Source organism: Mauremys mutica, chromosome 2 (assembly GCF_020497125.1).
Source record: "Mauremys mutica isolate MM-2020 ecotype Southern chromosome 2, ASM2049712v1, whole genome shotgun sequence".
Lineage (NCBI taxonomy): Eukaryota > Metazoa > Chordata > Testudines > Geoemydidae > Mauremys > Mauremys mutica.
The window spans coordinates 283,587,031-283,595,444 of NC_059073.1; the positions used below are offsets into that span (position 1 = coordinate 283,587,031).

The 8,414-nt window shown below is 50.4% G+C and overlaps 1 long non-coding RNA gene across 1 annotated transcript; it reads left to right on the forward strand.

Moving 5' to 3' along the window:
• Positions 1-811: 811 nt before the first annotated feature.
• Positions 812-3,136, forward strand: LOC123364425. The gene is made up of 3 exons (XR_006577101.1): positions 812-979; positions 2,060-2,267; positions 3,029-3,136. It is a non-coding gene; the product is annotated as an uncharacterized LOC123364425 (long non-coding RNA).
• The last annotated feature ends 5,278 nt before the right edge of the window (positions 3,137-8,414 follow it).

Sequence of the window (8,414 nt, forward strand, 5' to 3'; positions counted from 1 at the left end):
CAAATTGGCATAGGTCTTTTCTGAATCACGCAAGCTTATGATCAGACCAAGACCACACCTTTCGTGTGAGGATACCAAAGTACTTTATAAACTCTAATTTCCACAATGAAGAGGTGGTTTACTGCTAACCTACAACCTGGATTCCTCCAAATTTTGGTGACTTTCTACCCTCAAGGTGCCCAGACAAACAGTCTCTCCTGATTCACCACCATGCCTATGTTCCACCGCATCTGAATCTGGCCCGCCCTCAGCTGTCTCAGCGCCAGACACCCAGTACACCCTGCCCATCTGCCACCTCCTCCTGCTCAGGGTGCTACCAACCACTCTGTTATGGGGCACTCCCTCGTGTGCCAGATAACGCAGAGCAGGATAACATGCTTGGGAGCAGCTCCCACAAAACTACCTCATTATCTTCCTTCAAATGTCTCCTTAAAACTCTCCTTTGCCCCAAGGCCTCAAAACACTGAACATGTCGGCTGCCGGTGTGCTGAGATCATGCCCCTCATGCTGACCAATATTGTCCCATTGCTGTCACCCATCTGCCTGTCCCTCTGTTATCTCTTACCTTGTAGATTGGGAGCTCTTTGGGGCAGGCACTGTCCTTTTGTTCTGTGTTTGTGCAGCACCTAGCACAGTGGGGTCTGGTCCTAGGCACTATGGAAATGCAAATAAATAATAAAATTCACATAGGGCAGGTGGCAGGATAGGCAAGCAGGAGCCAGAAACTGTGCAGAGCTTCCGGACCAGTCCCAGCCCCTTCTCAGATCAAAGACTGTTGGCTTCTAGAATCCTCGCTCAACCCGCCAAGCAGAGAGCCAAGGATCTGCCCTCACTCTGCTCCTGCTCACACCCCCGGCAGGTGGGATTTATCTACATTTTACGGATGAGAAAATAGAGACGGGTCAGCAATTTCAGCAGTGGGCACAGCTCTTCTGTACGTCAGCCCCAAGGTGTCTCAAGGTGACATCCAAAAATTGAGGTACTCAAAAATCAGTGTCTGCTTTTGAAAACTTGGCTGATGCCCGTGACTTTCCCAAGGCCACAGAGCAAAGAAGGGAGAGAGCAGGACTAGAACTTTCTGACTCCTAGACTCTGACCATTGGACCACATGGTCTCCCTTATCTTTATGATGCTGCAGTGCCACCTCCAGTCCCACAGACTTCAGGAGGGGAGAGTTTAGGCATCTAAGTATCAGGTTTGATTCCTGCAGGTTTGAACCATGGCAGGATCACCATGGCTTGCTATCCCTATTAGGTAGCCAGGTGGAATTCTGTGCAGTTTACTGGGCAGAAGTCTTTCAGCTGAGACCCTAAAAACCCAACATCCATCAGCTCAGGGTGGATATTAAGGATTCCATAGTATTTTTCATAACAGATTTTAACCTAGGTGCCCTTAGGCCCAAATTGCCCCCAACACACACACGCCTTGATGCACAGCATGCTTTGGTCTAGCTGCCTACCTCATTTTCACCGTCCACTCCAGGCGCATGCATGAATGCATTTGATAAGGCCCTTTGGGATGGAAGGATGTAGTCTATAAGTGCAAAATGGGATTGTCCTGCAAGCCAGCCCTGTAGGACATGGCAGAGATCTGTGACTATTTGGTGCATTTTGGGATGGGTTGCAAACCTCAACGCTACCTGCAAAAGGGAGAAGGGAGGAGTGTGGAAGCCATATCAGAATCCATTTGTCTGGCAGCACCATGTGCACTGCCGGAGCAGCTGTTAGTCCCCAGGGTTCCCTTCTTCATTCCCCTGTTTCTAGCAGCCCCGTGAGACAGCCATAACCTTTGGGCTACACTTGCAGCAGTTTATTTTATTAGGAAGTATAGAATGAAGGGCCTTTCCTGTGCAGAGATCTAGAGATTATTTACCAAAATATAGGTGTCACTAAGCTGCATAACTGTTTTCTGTATGTTGCTGATAGGGGAGGATAGCAAGACACTGCTCAGTGGCAGCGGAGCAGCCTGATAAGGTCTGTGATTGTCTGTGTGCTGCTTGACAGATAGTCATTGTGGGGACCCTAAAAAGTAATTCATTTTCTTTTTTTCCCTGTCCCAGCTCAGCCGCACATTGTATTAGAGCCTTTCGGCCAAAACAACCTTGCCCAGTGGAAGTGCAATTAGATGATAGACAAGCACTCTGGGCAGAGGGCTGCAAAGCAAGTGTAATCCTTCAACTGGGCTTCCCCTGCACCTGCTCTGCCAGCACAATCTAGTGAAGTCAACGGAACATTGGGACATACCTAGAACACTCAGCAGCTCAGCAGGTGCCTCCTATCCAGCCCTGCCTTCAGCCCATGTTCACCTGAAGCCAAGGGGCTAAATAGGGTGACCAGACAGCAAGTGTGAAAAATCAGGACAGGGGGTTGGGGGTAATAGGAGCCTATATAAGAAAAAGACCCAAAAATCGGGACTGTCCCTATAAAAACAGGACATCTGGTCACCCTAGGGCTAAATGAAAGGACCCGCTAGCACCACTTTCAGTTAAGCCCAAAGTTGTCATGTCCTAAATCAGCTGCTCTAACAGACATACTACCTGAGTAGTGTAAACATAAGTTGGACGGCAGCCTAGTCTACTAGATAGGGCCTGGGGCCAGCACTCAAGGGACCTGGTTTCTAGTCCCACCACTCAGCTGCTCCATGTCCTCATGTAAGTCACTTCACATCAGCTTCCCTTCCTATCTTGTCCATTTAGATAGTAAGCTGTTTGGGGCAGGACTGTCTCTTCCCGTGCGTTGGGGCCCTGATTTCTGTTGAGCCCCTACGTGCTACCAGAATATAAACACACAGTATTTTACACATGAATAGCACCTTCCATCCTGAAGAATCCCAGCACTATACAACTGGTTTACATACAGTGCCACTGAAACGGAGCCAGCTCTGAGGTAGGGAGTAGCAGGCGAGCAGCATGCTGGCCAACAATAGGGAGCACCTCCTAATGTTCTAAATCTAAATGGACATTTCGAGAGAAAAAACAGGGGCACCTCATTTCCCTCCTAATTAGGGACAATTGGCATTTTTTGAATAGGAAGGAAGCAACAGCAGGACAAGGACACCAGGGCAGACCTCCGCTCTGATGAGAGAAGCCATTGGCTCGTCAACATCCATGGAGAGCAGATGGAAGGTGAAATCCTAGCCCAACTGAAGTTAATGGAAAAATTCCCATTTGACTTCAATGTGCCCAGGACTTCATCGTAGGCCTTCAGTTCTAAGGGCCTGTCCATGTGATTTTCACTTAATAAAGTGCTACAGTACCTTGGAAGGATGAAGGGGCAGTGATTTAATAAGTAGTAGAAACAAAGGGCATGCCCCAGTGCTGTCAAACTTCAATGACTTTACAACCCAGGCACCCTATAATTCTTCCTGGCTGGATTTCAGGGCTGCCCAGAGGATTCAGGGGGGCTGGGGTCTTCGGTGGTGGGTCCCAGAGCAGAAGGACCCCCCCGCCTTGGGTCTCTGGGGCACTTTGGCAGTGGGTCCCGGAGTGGAAGGACCCCCCGCCACCGAATTGCTGCCGAAGACCCATAGTGGAAGAAGTTCCAGGGGCCTGGGCCCCACAAGAGTTTTCCGGGGCCCCCGGAGCATGTGAAGGACCCCACTCCAGAGGCCCCAAAAAACTCTCGTGAGGGCCCCTGCGGGGCCTGGGGCAAATTGCCCCACTTGCCTCCCCCTCTGGGCGGCCCTGCTGGATCTTGTTATACAGAAATTTAGTGGTACCCAATGGAAGTCACCTTGCAGGGCAGGAGAAGCCCTTTGTGATGCAGGATGTAAGATTAGATGATTGTAATGGAAACTTCTGACTTAGAAAACAAAACAACATGATGAATGCATGACGTTGAAGAGTGAAATCTATCATTCTGGGCAATATGTTTGTTACTCAAATAGGGCTGGCTGTCATGTCTCTTGAAACTGAGTATTTCCAGTCTCACCAATACCCACCCTCCCCCCGACTGTTGCTGAAGGTCAGAGAGGAAGAGGGTTATATCAAAACAGAAGAGACTGCTTTGAATAACTGCTGTTTGGGCTATTGCTATAGTTGTGGTCTGTTTGCTATTTTAAGCAAGACTCACAAGGGAGGGGCTGAAGAGATAGCACTGGAATTGCTGCCCAGCAAACAGCATCAGCTCTGGCTGGGGTTTTCAGTTTTATTTTGGTTTTAAAGCGGTCTCGCTGGAAATAGGGAAGTTGTTTGGCCACAACATTCAACTGTCACTTATTGCAGCGTGAAGAGCTTGACCTAAATCTGTCAGGGGTGCGCACAGCTGGGTGGGAAAACAAGTCTCCCTCCTGCACCCCTCCCCCCTGAAAGCCCACCGTGGAATATTATAATTTTCACTTGAAAACACTGCAGTAAGATGCTGGACTGAAAGCCCTATAGGTTGCAGCCCTTCATTTGTCTAGCTGACAGGTACAGAACAAGCCCAGCATGGGCAGTGAAAGCTCCCCTGCCTGCTCCATCAGTGTAAGAGCCTTGTTCTGGAGAGAACACTTCTGGGGCCATAAGGGTGGTAGAATGTCCATAACCATTTAGGGCCTGAGTCGATGCCCACTGAAGCCAATGGGTGTCTTTCCATTGACTTCAATGAGAGTTGGATCAGCCCTTTGCTTTTCTGCAGTTTGTCAGTGTAGAGAGGCGGCCTGGCTCCCAGCCGCGCCTGAGAGGGCCGAGCCAGAACAGATGCCGAAGTGGGCGGAGCCACCGCCGCCTGTCCCCGCCCCCCGGAAGTCAAGGGGCAGGACAGGAAGTATAAAAGCCCAGCCCCAGCGCTCAGTTGACCGCCGGAGAGGACAGACGCTGGTGCCCGAGCTCCTGCTGGGCTGAGCCTGCCCCGTGCTCGCTACCCTGAGGAGGACGGGCCGAGCCTGCCCCGTGCTCGCTACCCTGAGGAGGACTGGCCGGGCCTTCCCCGAACCCGCTACCCAGAGGAGCTGCCTGAGCTTCCCCTCGCCTGGTATCCTGAGGAGCTGCCTGAACTTCCCCGCGCCCGGTATCCCGAGGAGCAGCCCCGCTTACCCAGCGCTCAGTATCCTGAGGAGCCCATGGTGTGGGACACGGCGGAAGACGCTGGTGATACACAGTTACCAATGGAGGGGGAGATTGGAAGTGGCCCGGGGGCAGCCGACCCTAGTCTGGCTGCGGGAGACCCTGAACCAATGTCAGTGTGTTGCGGCCAGGATCCCCACTGACACAGCCGCAGACGGCCTGCCGCTGTTAGGGCCCCGGGCTGGGACGCAGTGGAGTGGGTGGGCCTGTGTCCCCCGCTGCCACCACACTCACGGGTGGCAGTCTCCCCCTCGCCCCAGCGCTCAGGCATAGGAGCCTGGACTTACCTTAGTGAACTGCTTGCTGCCCCGCCCTGCCCAAGAGCCCAGGCTTATATACGGTTTGTTTGCTCAGCTCCTGCCTAAGGGTCTGAGCCCTGAACTGTGGCGCTGTCGCCCCGCCCTGAGTTAGGGCTCGGGCCAAAGTATTGACTGTTTGCTCAGCCCCTGCCTGAGAATTGGGACTCGGCCTTGGAGCGGTTTGCTGCCCGCCCTGACTGAGGGCCGGGTGTTAGATACTGAACTGATAGTTTGTTCAGCCCCTACCTGAGGGTCTGAGCCTTGAACTGTAGTGCTGTCGCCCCGCCCTGAGTCAGGGCCCGGGCTAATTAGACGCTTCTTCGCTCAGCCCCTGCCTGAGGGCCTGAGCCCTACCTTACCGTTTGGTGCCCGCCCTGAGCCAGGGCCCGGGCTAAAGAGTCTAATTTCCGGCTCAGCCCCGCCTGAGGGCCCGAGCCCTGACTGTCCTTTCTCCTATCAGACCGCGCCGCCGAACACAGATGCGTGTAGTGAGGCGGCCTGGCTCCCAGCTGCGCCTGAGAGGGCCGAGCCACCAGACCGGACCCTTACAGTCAGTGAAGGTGGCGAAGATTGCTAATTCACTAGCAAGGATTTTCAGTAAGTCTATCCAGCCAGAGGTCGTGCCGTTATAACTGGAGAATAGCTAATGTCATCCCTATATTTAAGAAAGGGAAATAAAAGTGATCTGGACAATTGCAGACCTGTTAGTCTGACCTCAGTAGTATGCAAGATTTTAGAACAAATTGTGAAGGAAAAAATAGTTAACCTGATTTCCTTCTTTGAGAAAATAAGTGATTTTTTAGGTAAGGGAAATGCAGTAGATCTAATATACTTAGACTTCGGGAAAGCATTTGACACTGCCACAAGGGAAATTATTAGTTAAATTAGGGAAGATGTGGGGATCAGTAAAAGATAAGGATAAGGAATTGGTTAAAGCGGAGAAGGCAAAGGGAAGTGATGAAAGGTGAATTATCAGACTGGAGGGAGGTGACTAGTGGAGTTCCTCAAGGATCAGTCTTGGGACCAACCTTATTCAATATTTTTATTAATGACCTTGGCAAAAAAAAATAGGAGTGTGTTAATGAAATTTGCTAATTTTACTATGTTGGGAGGCATCGTCAATACAGAGGAAGATCAGAACGTTCTATGGGAAGATCTGGGTGAACTTGAATAACAGAGTGACAGAAATGGGATGAAATTCAAGAGTACAAAATGCAAGGTCAAGCATTTAGGGTCTAATAATAAGAATTTCTACTGCAAGCTGGGAGCTCTCAGTTGGACATGACAGAGGAGGAGAGAGACCTGAGTGTACAGGTCAGTCACAGGATGACTATGAGCCACCAATGTGATGCAGCCGTGAAAAAAGCAAATACTATCTGAGGCTGCATTAGGCAAACAGAAAGCAAATTCAGTTTATTATTTGAGTTCCATAGTCATAGAACACGAATGTTTTTGAAGGTATTCACCTCGCTCTACAGAAAACCGCTTCACAGACAAATGCAACAACTTCTAAAAACACATGCACCACAACAGAGCATTTCTCAGAGATCTAACTGCCTACACGTTCAGATAAACTGAACTTGAAAGATTTTTTTGTAATCGCATCATCTGGTGACTCCAAGACAACACTGGCACCACCAACTCATTTCTCACAAATCAAAGAATTGTAAGATAGCAACAGGTGAACACAGATGGATTTGAATTGGTGGCACAATGTTGATGAGTTATGTATCCTGTTATCATTTCTGAGTCCTCCTTCCTGTGAATATTTATACAGATAAAAATGTCTGTTTCTGGAGACAGAAAAGGGTCATTTTACTGCTAGGAGCACTTTTGGCTGCTAAAATGCTGACATTTACCTGTAAAACATTAAAAATTACCACATAGTGCATGTGTAAACTTTTCCTCGCAGGATGGAATTTTGTCACAAGCAGTTGCATTTACTGACAGATATGGGGAAGTTTTATTTTAGCTTATTGGTTCTCCATTCCTCCCCCCCGCTTTCTGCATGGACCACTAAGGGGGACATTCTCTCATAGCCCATCTTCCCTGTCATCACCCCAGTCTATCATTTCACAGTTTTCCAGTCTATCATTGCATGGTTTCTGTAGACTATGCCTTTTGGCTTGAGAAATCACCAATGGTTGCTCAACCACACCTAGAAAGACCTTGCCTCAGATCAGGGCCGCCCAGAGAATTCAGGAGGCCTGGGGTCTTTGGCGGCGGGGGGCCCCCACTTCGGCGGTAATTCAGTGGTGGGGGGTCCTTCTGCTTCGGGACCCACCGCCGAAGTGCCCCGAAGACCCGCGGTGGGGGCCCCACCGCCGCCGAATTACCGCTGAAGACCCGGCACTTCAGCGGCGGGTCCCGCTTCGGCGGTAATTCGGCGGCGGGGCGGTCCTTCCGCCCTGAGGCGAAAGGACCCCCCGCCGCTGAAGACCCGGAGCAGAAAAAGCTCCGGGGGCCTGGGCCCCGCGAGAGTTTTCTGGGGCCCCCGGAGCGAGTGAAGGACCCCACTCCAAGGGCCCCGAAAAACTCTTGTGGGGGCCCCTGCAGGGCCCGGGGCAAATTGCCCCACTTGCCTCTGCCCTGGGCAGCCCTGCCTCAGATCAAATCTGCTATCCACTTGAAAATATCACTTTTTGCACACAAAATGGGTCAGAAACCAGTGCTCAGCTGGAAAAAACTGAAGGCTAGGGTCTTAAAAAAAAATCACTGGAAGAAGCTTGCTTTAAAAACAAAACAAAAATAGCTCCTTATATTTGCCAGACTAGTCAGCCCCGTATCAGCCTAATTAAAAAGGACCAAGACTGTAAAGCAAGGAAGAAATATTAGGGCAACACAAAAAAGAAGAAAACCATGTTTGATTCCTAATTACACTGTGGGCTTTTTCTGTCTAATAGATCCCTTGTCTTTCTTTGCCACAATGTAATGTAGCTGGGCTGTAGCATGTACTGCAGGTGGCCCAATAGAGACAGACAGGGAGCAATGTCTGTCTGCTACACAGATGTCTGATTTTGTACTGGCTCTAGCTAACCAGACTGTTGAGGAGGGGGAAGGGTAAAAGCTGT